Here is a 15,112-nt window from a genome sequence, read left to right on the forward strand (position 1 = left end):
CATTGACACCAGCAGAGGAGGAAGGTCTGGAAATGGCTGACTCTCAAAGTTGGCTGTGAGATTGCAGATTTATAACAGGATTGTCAAACCCGGAGTGAGAAAGCATAGTTAATTCCTGTGTGTCCACTGCTTGTTTGAAATTGGGGTCTCTTCAAAACTCAATTTCTTGAATATTTCCTGTGTAGCATGTAACCTCATCCAACTGCAGCTGTTGCACTATCCCTTTACCCCTAACATGTTGGATGCCAAAATAATCTTGCTCCCTCAGTGAGTAGCTGGCACTTGAAAACACTGCATTTAGTCAGCTTCTTAGTATGCTCAGTAAACATATGCACTAGGCAATGGATTATGACATAAAGAAAGAGACAGCATGTATGCGTCAAGATGAGGCTTTATTGCAATGACAGTGAAAAGCCATCAGAGAAACAGTAAGTGGGTTTTTTGTGGGATTGTCCTGTGCCTTCCTTATCTGCCTCTCAATGCAAGAGATTATGCTGCCAGCTTCACAACTCCTCCACACCCTCCACGACAGATAAGGAGTGATAATCGTTGATGTCTTCATTCAGCTTCCCATCTCAGTTATGCAAGTTGGCAGTGCAGAGCAGACACCTTGCTTGGCAGCATCTTGAGCAGGTCAATGGCCAATGACCCGCTTAATGGCTGCAGTTGGCAATTCCTCACAAACTTAGTGGCTATATCCTCATCTAGCCTTTGAGGTAGAATAGGGCCATTGGTTAAGCTCTGACAGCTGGGTTTGTTTATGTATATGGCAGTGAACAAATCTGAAGTAATAGTTTTCAGTTGTTGCTGATTAGTTCTATTGCAATAATCCCTATGGAAACAATGAGTTTAAAGTTAAAAATCACAACACCAGGCTATAGTCCAACAGGTTTAATTGGAAGCACACTAGCTTTCGGAGCGCTGCTCCTTCATCAGGTGGTTGTGGATCTCCGAAAGCTAGTGTGCTTCCAATTAAACCTGTTGAACTATAACCTGGTGTTGTGTGATTTTTAACTTTGGACACCCCAGTCCAATACCGGCATCTCCAAATAATGATTTTAAAGACAAGATGCACTTTCCAGAGATGACGGAAAGAATCATGTGATGAGATTTCATGTTTTAAGATTTTTACTGTAACAAAAAACACTAGTGTCAATATAAACTAAAGATTACTGAATAAGCAAATAATTCACCAAACTATAGTAAAGATACTTCACCATTAGTTAATTAATGTTAACCAACTAATGTTAACCAATTAGAAAAATGCATGCCATGCTCTCAATGTTCACATAACTGACAAATCTGTTCTAAATTCCATATGGCATTTCAATGTATTCTCCTCTCCCTGCCTCTCGAGATCCAGTCTTGTATTGTACTTTAAACGTTATTCCACCCAGTTTCTGACTATTTATGAAGTGACGCTCAGTATTAAGGCCCACACCAGTGACTTAAACATTTACAACTTCCAACTCTGTGAATACAGAACCAGTTCCCCATTATCTTCCTGCTTGGAGGAGAACATGATGTACAACTTTTTATTTTGGCCTTCACAGCCATAGCTGTCCATACTTTGTGTCAAGGTGTGAAAACGTTTCACCCAATCTTCTGTTTCCAGTCACAAATCATGAGGACATTTCTCTGAAATTTCTCTGAAGGAATCTGATCACAGCATCTCTGATTCTGAACATCCTGTGTTTAAAGCTTATGTTTCAAAATGTATGTTTTATGCTTTCTGAAGTTCTGTAACATTACATTGAATGAACTCAGAGAAAGTGAGGGCTGCAGATGCTGGAGATCAGAGCTGAAAATGTGTTGCTGGAAAAGCGCAGCAGGTCAGGCAGCATCCAAGGAACAGGAGAATCCTGAAGAAGGGCTTATGCCTGAAACGTCGATTCTCCTGTTCATTGAATGAACTGAAGCTGCTCCACTAGGTGCTGGTGTTGGACTGGGGGGTACAAAGTAAAAATCACACAAACCAGGTTATAGTCTAACAGGTTTATTTGGAAGCACTTGAGCAAGACTACGAGGTGAGCTATCACAGGCTTAGTGCCAAATGCATGTTGACACCTTGTATTTAAAGAGAATACCACAATGATCCTGAAACCAATCAATCTCTTCCCTGGTTGTCTGGTATTTGTTTGTAGTGCACATAGATGCCAGCTTTCTTGAACTGAGTTAGTTATCTCCAACATGTGCCAACAGGCTACAGCACAGAATACTACACACAGATCCCCAGTGGACCATTGAAAAGATCCTGACACTTTTAATTTGAGATCGATGGTGATCTTCAATGCTGCAGACATTGAGGGAAAATGGAAACTTATGGGGCTCAGTCCATTTCCAGTATGGTCTAATTAACACACGGAAGATCTCTTCAAGGAAGGTCTGGCTGATTTTCTCTCAAGCAAAGCCCTTCTTCGCAAAACCAGTCATCCCTCCCAGTGCACCATTTCTCCTTTGGATGCTGGGAGGTTGCCGTGAAGAGTCTTCTCAGGGTGGCAGCCAAGGACAAGTGGTATTTCACAAGGCTTAGTGTTGGGATCACAACTTCTCACTTTATACATTAACGATCTAGATGGAGGAACTGAGGGCATTCTGGCTACGTTTACAGATGATACAAAATAGGTAGAGGGACAGGTAGAATTGAGGAGGTGGAGAGACTGCAGAAGGATTTGGACAGATTAGGAGAGTGGGCAAAGAAGTGGCAGATGGAGTACAACATGGTGAGGTCATGCACTTTGGTAGAAAGAATACAGGCATGGACTATTTTCTAAATGGGGAGAAAATTCAGAAGTGTGAAGTGCAAAAAGACTTGGGAGTTCTAGTCCAGAATTCTCTCAAGGTAAACTTGCAGATTGAGTCAGTAGTTACGAAGGCAAATGCAATTATGGCATTTATTTTGAAAGGACTTGAATATAAAAGCAGGGATGTACTTCTGAGACTCTGTAGGGGTCTGATCAAACCATAGTTGCATTATTGTGTGCAATTTTGGACCCCTCATCTCAGGAAGGATGTACTGGCCCTGGAGCATATTCAGAGGAGGGCCACAAGAATGGTTCCAGAAATGAAAAGTTTAACATATAAGGAACGTTTGTGGACTCTGGGTCTATACACAATGGAGTTTAGAAAGATGAGGGAGGATCTAACTGAAACATACAGAATACTGAATGACCTGGACAGATGAGATGTTGGGAAGGTGTAAGGGTGACCAGGATCTGATGGCCCAAACTTAGAGTAAAGTGAAGACCTTTTAGAAAAAGATAAAGAAAAACATTTTCAGCCAGTGAGTGGTGAATCTATGGAGTTCTTTGCCACCTGTAAAGGCCAGGTCATTCAGTATTTTTAAGATTGAGATAGATAGCTTCTTGTGTATCAAGGAAATCAAGACTTATGGGGAGAAAGTGGGAGAATGGGGTTGAGAAACCTAACAGCCATGACTGAATGGCAGAGCAGACTCAATGGGCTGAATGGCCTACTTTCTGCTCCTATGTCATGTGGTCTTAAGGACTGGAGAATCAGTTCCATGCCTGATAATCCCACACTCTTATGCACTATTCTTGCAGTTGATATTCCCTCAAATTTGGCCTCTTTAAACATGCACCACGGGTCCTTGCCTGATCTCTCACTACGCCACTTTGATTCCTCCCTCTGACATGCAGCTCCCACACCTGTTGGACCATCACACAATGTATTAGAGCCCAACATCCAGTCAATGGTGATGGTCTCCTTTATCCCCTCTGCTCCTTTGGAGCCAAAGACATCAATATGGCTGATTTCCAGAAGAGGTTTAATAGACTCCCTACAATGTGTAAGCAGGGCATTCAGCCCATCAAATCCACACCAACTCTCTGACGAGCATCCCACCCAGAGCTACACCACCGCCGCCCCCCCTGCCCTTTCTGTCTTCGCTGCTGCACATACAATTTAGAATGTATTTCATGACCTTGAGGCTCCATGTGAACACATTTCCAACTGATGTTTTTTGGGATCCTGCCCATTCCCACCTTGTTCTCTCAGACTCGGGAAATACAGCCCTACATGTGTGCACCATAAGGTGCTGTCAAATCCATAACCAGTAGGATTAAACCATCCCATACATTCAGAAACATAGATAACTGACTAAATAGTTTTCATTTCATCAGCTCTAACATGTTACTGACATGTAAAACCCATATTAAAATTGGTGAAAAGCTTAACCATGCCTTACATTGAACCTGAAAAAAAGTGCTCAAATGTTTCAAAGGGTTTTTGCAATGAATCGTTTTCTTCATGTGAAATTATGCTTGCATTAATAATTATTTGCACTGTCATTTCTTTTGTATTGGTATCATAAGAATCATAACACCAAGAGTTCGACACTCCATCAGGACATCTCATGAGCAAGCCTAAAATCTTCCAAGGGCTACCAGATCTTGACAAATGCTTCTAATTTTCGTTAGCAGCAGATGAGGCAGACAGACTTGTTGTTACATCTGTTTCCATGGCTAGTTTTCTCTGGAAAGGTTGGCTTATCTGTGGCCAGAGGCTGTAGTGTGATGAGTACCACTCTTTATCAAGCATGAGTGAACAGGAGATTTTCCCACCATTACCTGCTCCAAAACACAGATCAGAAAACTTTATAAATTGATACTAAAACTGTTTGGTTACATTGTGAATGCACCATCCTCTTGAGTCTGGAGTGGGACATGGGCATAGAGCTTCTGGCCTTAGGGTAAGCACATTTCCAACTGCACCACAAAGAAATCCTTTGTAAAAGTGCAACAGCCAGAAAAATGTTGTCAGTAAAAAGAAGTATTGATCATGCAACAGGTGAAAATATGTAATTAGTAAGCATCTTTGAGCAAATCTGAATTGAAAAACTTCCCAAGTATTATACCTCCTCAGTCACTGGACAGGAGTGCACAAAGGGCGTATCCTAAAATTACAACTTCAATTCATTTCATTCAGCATATTGCTTGACTCAGAAATTACTAATACAATTATGGCATGTGAATGATAAGGAATGAAGATATTATTTCAAGCTTAAGGGCAGTGCCAACACAGGCAGGAAGGTGTAAATACAGCTTGACAAGTTTACACATGCAATTTCTATTATAAAATAATTTAAAAGGGAGCATAAAAATAATGGGGATCTTGAATAATGCCTGCAGAAGTTGCTGCCTAATTATCCCATGACCCTTGACCAGATTGCAGCTAGAGGCAACAAGTCTTAGCTTCTTTTGAACAATTAGATGCTATTTTATAAAATCATATAATAGTAAAGGAGTATATAATAAAAGTAGCTGTAAGAATTTCTATACAATTTTATTAGCTACAGTTCCTTTCATTAGGAATTTGGCAGGAGATTTATATACTTAATTTAAGAATTGAAACCTTTACAACGTAGCCAACAGTGATTCCAATCAACAATGTTATCTACATATAATAAGCAAAATTATATCTGTCCCTATTCAGATCCTATGTTGAGGAAGAGCTTATTTATAATGAAGGAATATTGATTGAATCTTTTCTCTAATTATTTTCAAATTGCTTGAGGAAGAAAAAGATTTTTTTGATGAATAAAACTTTGGAATTGAATTCTGCTGAAGAGTCAATCTGTAAGAGTGACACAGTGGCTCAGTGGTTAGCACTGCTGCCTTACAGTGCCAGGGACCTGGGTTCAATTCCAGCCTCAGGTAACTGTCTGTGTGGAGTTTGCACATTCTCTCTGTGTGGAGTTTGCACATTCTCCCTGTGTCTATGTGGGTTTCGAACAGGTACTCTAGTTTCCTCCCACAGTCCAAAAGATGCGTAGCTTAGGTGAATTGGCCATGCTAAATTGCCCATAGTATTCAGGGAGATGTTGGCTAGGTGCGTTAGTCAGGGGAAATGTAAGGTAGAGGAATGGGTCTGGGCGGGATACTCTTTGGAGGATGGTGTGGACTTGTTAGGCTGAATGCCTGTTTCCACTCTATAGTTAATATTGTCTTTTGAAAACTGTTATACTCTACACTGGTTTTCAATTTATTTTACTTTAACCAATTTTAAGACCATGACATGCATTAGCATAGCAACAAAAGACACTGATACATTATAGGAGAGATGTTATAGTACTGGAAAGGATGCAAAGGAGATTTACTACGATGTTGCCTGGGCTGGAAAGTTTCAGTTATGAAGAAAAATTGGATAGACTGGGGTTGTTTTCATTAGAGTGGAGGAGACTGAGGGGGGAAATAATTGAGATGTTTAAAATCATGAGAGTCATAAACAGGGTATCTGTGAAGAAATGTTTCCCTTTGATGGAGGGATCAAAGACTTGGGACATAGATTTGAGGAATGGGCAGAAGGTTTAAGAAATATGAACAAAAGTAGGCCATTCAGCCCATTGAGCCTGCTGAACCATTGCTGATCAGACATTCCTTATGGCCATGTTCCTCCCTTTCCTCATAACCCCTGATTTCCCCACCAATCAAGAATCTATCTCAGCCTAAAATATACACAAAGACTTTACTCTCATAGCTCTCTGTGACAAGGATTTCAAAATCTCATAATCCTCTAAGAGAGAAAATTCCACTTTATCTCTGTCTTAAATTGGTTATCCTTAATTCTGATACTAGGCTCTCCCATGAGTGGAACTATCCTTTCAGAATACTATGTGTCTCAATGAGATCACCTCCCATTCTTCATCAATATATTTTGTAAACAGTTTGTGATCCCTGCACTGATGTCTGTAGAACTCCAGTAGTCACAGGTTGCAAATCTGGTAAAAAAATCACTTAGTGCCTGTTAGTCAATTCTCTAAACACCTCAATAAATTACCTTCAATACCATGGCCACTTAGCTTATCAGTTAACCTTTGATGAGGTAAACTTGTCAAATGCCTTCTGGAAGTCCAAATACAATACATCCACTGCTTCCCCTCTATCCATTCCAGTTGAGATTTCCTTGAAATCTCACACAAAATTTACAGAAAAAAAATCTGTGTTTATGTTCTTATGTGCCACATACACCTGATGAAGGAGCAGTGCTCCAAAAGCTAGTATTTCCAAATATGCCTGTTGGACTATAACCTGGTATTGTGTGATTTTTAACTTTGTACACTCCAGTCCAACACCGGCATCTCCAAATCATCTAATAAATTAGTCCGACATGAATTCCCTTTCATGAAGCTATGCTGACTCTGCTTGACTAGATTCTGACTTTTCAAATATGATGCTATTACTTCCTTAGTAATTAATTCCAATGCTTATCCCAACAATAATGGACCAATGATGGTCAGGCTAATGGACCAATATTTAACTGCTTTTTTGCTCTCTCCCTTTTTGAATGGGGTGTCACTTTGGCAGTTTTCCAACCTTTTCAGTACTTTTCAGAATCCAGTGAGTATTAAAAAATTACAACCAATGCATCAACTAACTCTGGAGCTACTTCTTTCAGGATACTCAGATGCAAACCATCAGGAATAAGGTATTTATCTGCTTTTCACGCCATTAGTTTGTCTAATACTATTTTTCTAGTGATGGTGGTAGCACTCAATTCCTCTCCCAAATTCTATAGTATATTGACGTTTAAAGTGTCTTCCGCCATTAGGATTGATGCAGAGTATCTGTCTAACATTTCTGCTGTGTCAGGAACATCATGACATCTTTTATACATTTGAATGAGAGAGCAGTAGCTGTTACAAGGGATAAAAGTGGTGCCTCAACTGCTATTGTTGGTGTATGTGGGGAGGTATCCTGTGCAAGATAGTAGGCACCGCAGAACACATGCAACATTAATGGTTCAAGACGGGGTTGGGTGAGAGTGAGTGAGCGAAGATGTTGCAAATGGCAATGAAAGTGATATAGCATGAGCCTTGGAGAGAGGTGGCTGTAGGAGCAGAGGTAATTCACCAATTAAAAGGGAATTAATGATTCTTAAATGCCTTTTTAATGGCTCAACTCACCTCATTAATATTTGTAGAATCTCTATCATGTGGAAGCAGGTCATTTGGCTCATATTGAATCTCCAAAGAGCATCACACCTAGATTTACCACCACCCCCAATCCCTCTAACCCTGCATTTCCCATGCCGAACTAACTAACTTAGCCTGCACATCTTAGCCTGGCAGTAGTGCCAGAGATGCCAATCAATTTTTGGAAATCCACTGAGTGGCAACTTGTTCTGGGAATGATGCATGTTAAGATGCAACTAGAAACAAATGAGAGAGATGCCCTAGGGGTGGGGTAGGTAGTCAATGAGACATGTTTCGTTCGATACGGCAGGTACTGAAGGGGTACTGAAGCAGCAATTTACCTTGTTAAGTGGCAACTACACCTCCTCCCACATGAGAATTGCATGCAGCACAGTGAACTTCAAATTGGGCTCAGGTGAAATAATTTTCACAACATCATTTTAGGATGTAACTTGCACTGTGTAGCTAGATTTAAATATGTTAGTAACTTGGAAATCCAGTATCCGCCACCAAAAATGAGATGTCTAAGAACGTGTTGAGTTTGGGTTATGTGTACTTTTTATTTTGATCTACCACCATTCTCTAGATCATCGTCAAGGGAGTGGGGAGTAGTACCAACACCAATCTATTTGCCTAATATTTTTATGTTCGCACTTGCAGCAGAATTACAGAATTATTATGGCATAAAGGAGGCCATTCAGCCCATCATGTCTGCACCAGCTCTATTATTGAGTGCCAATCCCCTACCTTTTCATCATATCCCTACAGGTCATTACTATCAAAAAAATTCCAATGCCCTCTTGAATGCCTCACCTGAATCTACCTCCATCTATTTTCCAGGCAAAGCATTCTATTCCCTAATGACTTGCTTTGAGAGAAAAAGCTTTTCTCACATCACCCTTATTTCATTGCATACCTCTTTAAATCTATGCTCCTTTATGTGCATGAGTAGTTTTTGTCTATCTATTCCATCCACTTATGATTTTGAAAACCACAATCTGATCTCCTCTCAGCCTTCATCTCCCTAAGAAGAACAGTTCCAACTTCTTCAATTTATCCTCATAACAGAAGTTTCTAATTCCTGGAACCATTTTATGAAATCTAGAAACCTTCACCCCATTAAAATAAATAGAGAAATGTCCCCCTTAATATGGATGCAGTAATTGAAATGTTTTGAACATACATCTGCTATTGTTGCAGACAGTCACTTTTAGTCTGCTGTTTTGTTTTCCTCGGCTTAATGAAAAAGTTATTATACTGCACCGTTACAATCCAATAAATGATGATGTGCTGAATATTTCAAACACAGAATCCAATAGGTTAGAGTGAAGGAACAGAAAAGGAACTATTACACTATTAAATAATATGCAACCAAGTGAGGATAAATAGATGGAAGAGCAAATCTGCAGAAATATATTGAAATAATGGATTATTAACATTTAAAACTTTGTAGGTCGCAGGTAGCATAGTGGTGATGTCATTGGACTATTCATATTGAAACTGAAACTAATGCTATGGGGATACAGGTTCAAATTCTTCAACAAAGCTGGGTGGAAATTAAGTTCAATTCATGAATCAGCAATATTGACAATAGTGACCACAAAACTGCTATTCAGTGATGCTGAATTTTCCATTTTGACTTGGATGTGCAGCCTCTGCAGTATTTTGCTTCTAGAAACTACCACTGATTGTTTGAAAGACTCATCTGTTTCCTTTTTGGGAAACCGTCGATCATTTGTCTGGCCTACGGTATGACTGAGTGAATTGAAAAGGGTACAGATAAATTGGAAATAAACACTGACACATAAAGCTTTCAAGGAAGAGATGTTTAAGGTGCTAACTGAATATATTCTTTTAAGGAGCAAAGAAGGACACCAAATGCTAGAGCTTTCTGGCTGATTAAAGCAGTTAGGATTAAAATAGAATGAAATGGCTACAATAAATATCACGTTCACAATACAGTGAAGAATACAGGGTTTTTGTGGCAGCAGACGAGACTTAAGGATGGTGTGTTGCCTTCCTGGGGCCAGGGTTAAAGACATCACAGACAGAGTGCAGGAAATCCTCAAGGACGAAGGTGAACAGCCAGAGGTGGTGGTACATGTCGGCACAAATCATGTCAGGAAGAAGAGGAGGAACATACTACAGCGGGACTTCGGAGAACTAGGAAGAGGGTTGAAAAGCAGGACATCCAAGGTGGTTATCTCCGGTTTGCTTCCAGTTCCTTGGGCTAGAGAGGCCAGGAACAGGGAGATAATGGACTTGAATGTGTGGCTGGGGAACTGGTGCAGGAAGCAAGGATTTAAATTCTTGGATCACTGGGGTATGTTTTGTGGTAAGCATAAATTATACAAAAGAGACAGTTTGCACTTTAATAGGTTGGGGACGAGCATTCTGGCAGGTAAGTTTGCTACTGCAACACAGCTGCATTTAAACTAAATAGCGAGGGGGAGGGGACAAACTGGATATTTAAGAAGGAAATTGGAGGGAAAGTTAGAACAAGGGAAGTCAAGAAAGACAACTGTATCAATGAGGCAGAAAACTCAGAAAGGGACAATGCTGTAAGGTTGAGTGAAATAGGAGTTGATGGGAAGGGTGAGGGCAGTAATAAATTAAAAATACTATACATGAATGCACGAAGCACTAGAAATAAGATGGATGAGCTTGAGGCTCTTTTGGAAATTGGCAGATATGATATTGTGGGGATAACTGAGACGTGGCTTCAAGTGGACAGGGCCTGGGAAATGAATATTCAAAGCTACACGTGCTATCGTAAGGACAGACTGATGGGCGGGGGGGGGGGGGGGGTGGCCATGTTGGTAAGGGATGATATTCAGTCCCTTGCGCGGGGGGGCCTAGAATCAGGGGATGTAGAGTCAGTGTGGATAGAGCTGAGAAATACTGAGGGTAAAAAGACTCTCTTGGGAGTTATCTACAGGCCCCCAAATAGTAGTCTGGAAGTCGGATGTAAGTTAAATCAGGAGCTGAAATTGGCCTGTCGCAAAGATGTTACTACAGTTATTATGGGGGATTTCAACATGCAGGTAGACTGGGAGAATCAGGATGGTATTGGACCTCAAGAAAGAGACTTTGTGGAGTGCCTCAGAGATGGATTCTTAGAACAGCTGGTGCTGGAGCCGACCAGGGAGAGGGCAATTCTGGATCTGGTATTGTGCATCGAACCAGAACCTCAAAGTGAAGGAGCCATTGAGAAGTAGTGACCATAATTCAATAAGCTTCAATCTGCAATTTGAGAGGGGGAGGGTACAATCAGAAGTGATAATTTTTCAGTTGAATAAAGGGAACTATGGTGCTATGAGGGAAGAGCTGGCCAAAGTTTAATGGTGCAATATCTTAGCAGGGATGATAGTAGAGGAACAATGGCGGATATTTCTGTGTATAATGCAGAAGTTGCAGAATCAGTTCATTCCAAGAAGGAAGAAAGATCCTAGAAGGAGGCATGGGTGGCCGTGGCTGATGAGGGAAGTTAAGAAACATATAAGTTAAAAGAGAAAAAGTATAACATAGCAAAGATAAGTGGGAAAATGGAGGACTGGGAAGCTTTTAAAGAACAACAAAGGATTACTAAGAAGGAAATACGCAGTGAAAAAATGAGGTACGAAGGTAAACTGGCTAATAATATAAAGGAGGATAGTAAAAGTTTTTTTAGGTATGTGAAAGGCAAAAAAATGGTTAAGACTAAAATTGGGCCCTTGAAGACAGAAACAGGGGAATATATTACGGGGAACAAAGAAATGGCAGAAGAATTGAATTGGTACTTCAGATCTGTGTTCACTGGGGAAGACACAAGCAATCTCCCTGAGGTAACAGTGGCTGAAGGACCTGAACTGAAGGGAATTTATAGTTGCCAGGAATTGGTGTTGGAGAGACTATTAGGTCTGAAGGTTGATAAGTCCCCAGGGCCTGATGGTCTACATCCCAGGGTACTGAAGGAGGTGGCTCGAGAAATCGTGGATGCGTTGGTGATTATTTTCCAGAGTTCGATAGATTCAGGATCAGTTCCTGCGGATTGGATGGTGGCTAATGTTATACAACTTTTTAAGAAAGGTGGGAGAGAGAAAGCAGGAAATTATAGACCAGTTAGTCTGACCTCAGTGGTGGGAAAGATGCTGGAGTCTATTATAAAGGATGAAATTACGACACATCTGGATAGTAGTAACAGGATAGGTCAGAGTCAGCATGAATTTATGAAGGGAAATCATGCTTGACTAATCTTCTGGAATTCTTTGAGGATGTAGCTCTGAAGATGGACGAGGGAGATCCAGTAGATGTAGTGTACCTGGACTTTCAGAAAGCTTTTGATAAAGTCCCACATAGGAGGTTAGTGAGCATAATTAGGGTGCATGGTATTGGGGGCAAAGTACTAACTTGGATTGAAAGTTGGTTGGCTGATAGGAAACAAAGAGTAGTGGTAAACGGCTCCATTTCAGAATGGCAGGCAGTGACCAGTGGGGTACCGCAGGAATCAGTACTGGGACCGCAACTTTTTACAATATATGTTAATGATATAGAAGATGGTATTAGTAATAACATTAGCAAGTTTGCTGATGATACTAAGCTGGGTGGCGAGGTGAAATGTGATGAGGATGTTAGGAGATTACAGGGTGATCTGGACAAATTAGGTAAGTGGTCAGATGCATGGCAGATGCAGCTTAATGTGGATAAAGGTATGGCTATTCACTTTGGTGGAAAGAACAGGAAGGCAGATTACTACCTAAATGGAATCAATATAAGTAAAGGGGCAGTACAGAGAGATCTGGGTGTTCTTGTACACCAGTCAATGAAGGTAAGCATGCAGGTGCAGCAGGTAGTGAAGAAGACTAATAGCATGCTGGTCTTCATAATAAGAGGGATTGAGTATAGAAGCAAAAAGGTTCTTCTGCAGCCCTGGTGAGACACACCTGGAGTACTGTGTGCAGTTCTGGTCTCCAAATTTGAGGAAAGACATTCTGGCTATTGAGGGAGTGCAGCGTAGGTTCACGAGGTCAATTCCTGGAATGGCGGTATTACCTTGCACTGAAAGACTGGAGTGACTGGGCTTGTATACCCTTGAGTTTAGAAGACTGAGAGGGGATATGATTGAGACATATAAGATTATTAAAGGATTGGACACTCTAGAGGCAGGAAACATGTTTCCGCTGATGGGTGAGTGCCGAACCAGAGGACACAGCTTAAAAATACGGGGTAGACCATTTAGGACAGAGATGAGGAGAAACTTCTTCACCCAGAGAGTGGTCACTGTGTGGAATGCTCTCCCCCAGAGGGCAGTGGAAGCCCAGTCTCTGGATTCATTTAAGAAAGAGTTGGATAGAGCTCTCAAGGATAGTGGAATCAAGGGTTATGGAGATAAGCAGGTACAGAATACTGATTAAGGATGATCAGCCATTATCATATTGAATGGTGGTGCAGGCTCGAAGGGCAGAATGGCCTACTCCTGCACCTATTGTCTATTGTCTATTGAATCAAGTAGGTAACAGAGCAATGGAAAAGAGAAACAAGAGGGGAAAACAGAGTCCAGGAGTACTCTAATGTGGAATACATTTGGGATTCTGTGGAAATATACTGAGGAATTAAGTGAATACTTTGCACCATCTTCATCCAACAAAGCATGCTGCCAATGGCATAGTAAAGAAAGAGGGGCACAGGGGTGGAACAAGATTAAAATGGATAATGAAAAGATACTTGAAAACTAGTCAGCATGTCAAAGTGGAAAAATTGGTCAGTCTGTCTGGGTGGTATCCTGGATACATGAGGAAAATAACATTGGACACAGTAGAGGCTTTGGATGGTAGTATTGGATGACATAATTCAGGGCAATCAGCCTCATGTTCATGGTGGAGAAATCCAGGCCAAAATTAACCTTTATCTTGAAAGATACATTGATTTAAGGAAGGCTGACATTTATCTTTTCAAGAGAAGTAGAACATGACAGATTTATGTCGGGTTCATCAGTGGAGTAACTGGAACGTTTGACAAGGATGGTGCAACTGAAACAAGCAAAAATAAAATTGCTGGAGTGGTAGTGATGGGAGATTTTAATTTTCCCAATATTGACTGGGATTCACTGAGTGTTAGAGGTTTAGATGGAGCAGAATTTGTAAGGAGCATCCAGGAGGGTTTTATAGAGCAGTATGTAAATAGTCCAACTTGGGAAGGGACCATACTCTTCCTGGTGCTAGGGAATGAGCCCTGCCAGCTGGTTTATTTTTCAGTAGAGGATTACTTTGGGAAAAGTGTTATAATTCTGTAAGTTTTAGATTACATATGGACAAAGACAAGAGTGGCCCTAATGGAAGAGTGCGAAATTGGGGAAAGGCTTACTATAGCAAAATCCGACAGGAGCTCTGGGGAATGTGGATTGGGACCAGCTGTTTGAGGGTAAACTGACATTTGATGTGCAGGTGGCTTTTAAAGAGAGGTTGATTAGAGTGTAAATCAAAAATGTCCCTGTGAAAATGATGAATAGAAATAGCAAGATAAGGGAACCATGGATGATGGTGAAATTGTGAGACTGGCTAAGAGGAAAAAAGAAGCATACATAAGGTCTAGGCGACTGAAAACCGATGAAGCTTTGGAAGAGTATCGGGAAATAAGGACTTATCTGAACTGAGGAATTAAGAGGGCTAAAAGGGCTCATGAACTATCTTTAGCAAACAGGATGAAGGAAAATCCTAAAGCCGTTTATTTATACAATAAGGAGCACTAGAGTAACTAGAGAAAGGGTTAGCCCACTCAAGGACAAAGGAGGAAAGTTATCTGTGGAGTCAGAGAAAATGGGTGAGATTCTTAATAAGTAATTTGTGTTGATATTCACCAAGGAGAGGGACATGACGGATGTTGAGGTTAGAGATGGATGTTTGATTACTCTAGGTCAAGTCAGCATAAGGAGGGAGGAAGTGTTCAGTATTCTAAAAGACATTAAGGTGGATAAATTCCCATGTCCAGATGGGATCTATCCCAGGTTGCTGAAGGAAGCGAGACAGGTAACAGTTGGATTCTTAGCAGATATCTTTGCAGCTTTCTTGAACACGGGTGAGGTCCTAGAGGACTGGAGAACTGCGAATGTATTCCCCTTGTTTAAGAAGGGTAGCAGGAATAATCCAGGTAATTGTAGATCAGTGAACCTGAGGTCAGTGTTAGGGAAACTGCTGGAGAAGA

Source organism: Chiloscyllium plagiosum, unplaced genomic scaffold, assembly GCF_037043375.1.
Source record: "Chiloscyllium plagiosum isolate Xiang-an unplaced genomic scaffold, Cpla_swu_hap1 HiC_scaffold_2, whole genome shotgun sequence".
Taxonomy (NCBI): Eukaryota; Metazoa; Chordata; class Chondrichthyes; order Orectolobiformes; family Hemiscylliidae; genus Chiloscyllium; species Chiloscyllium plagiosum.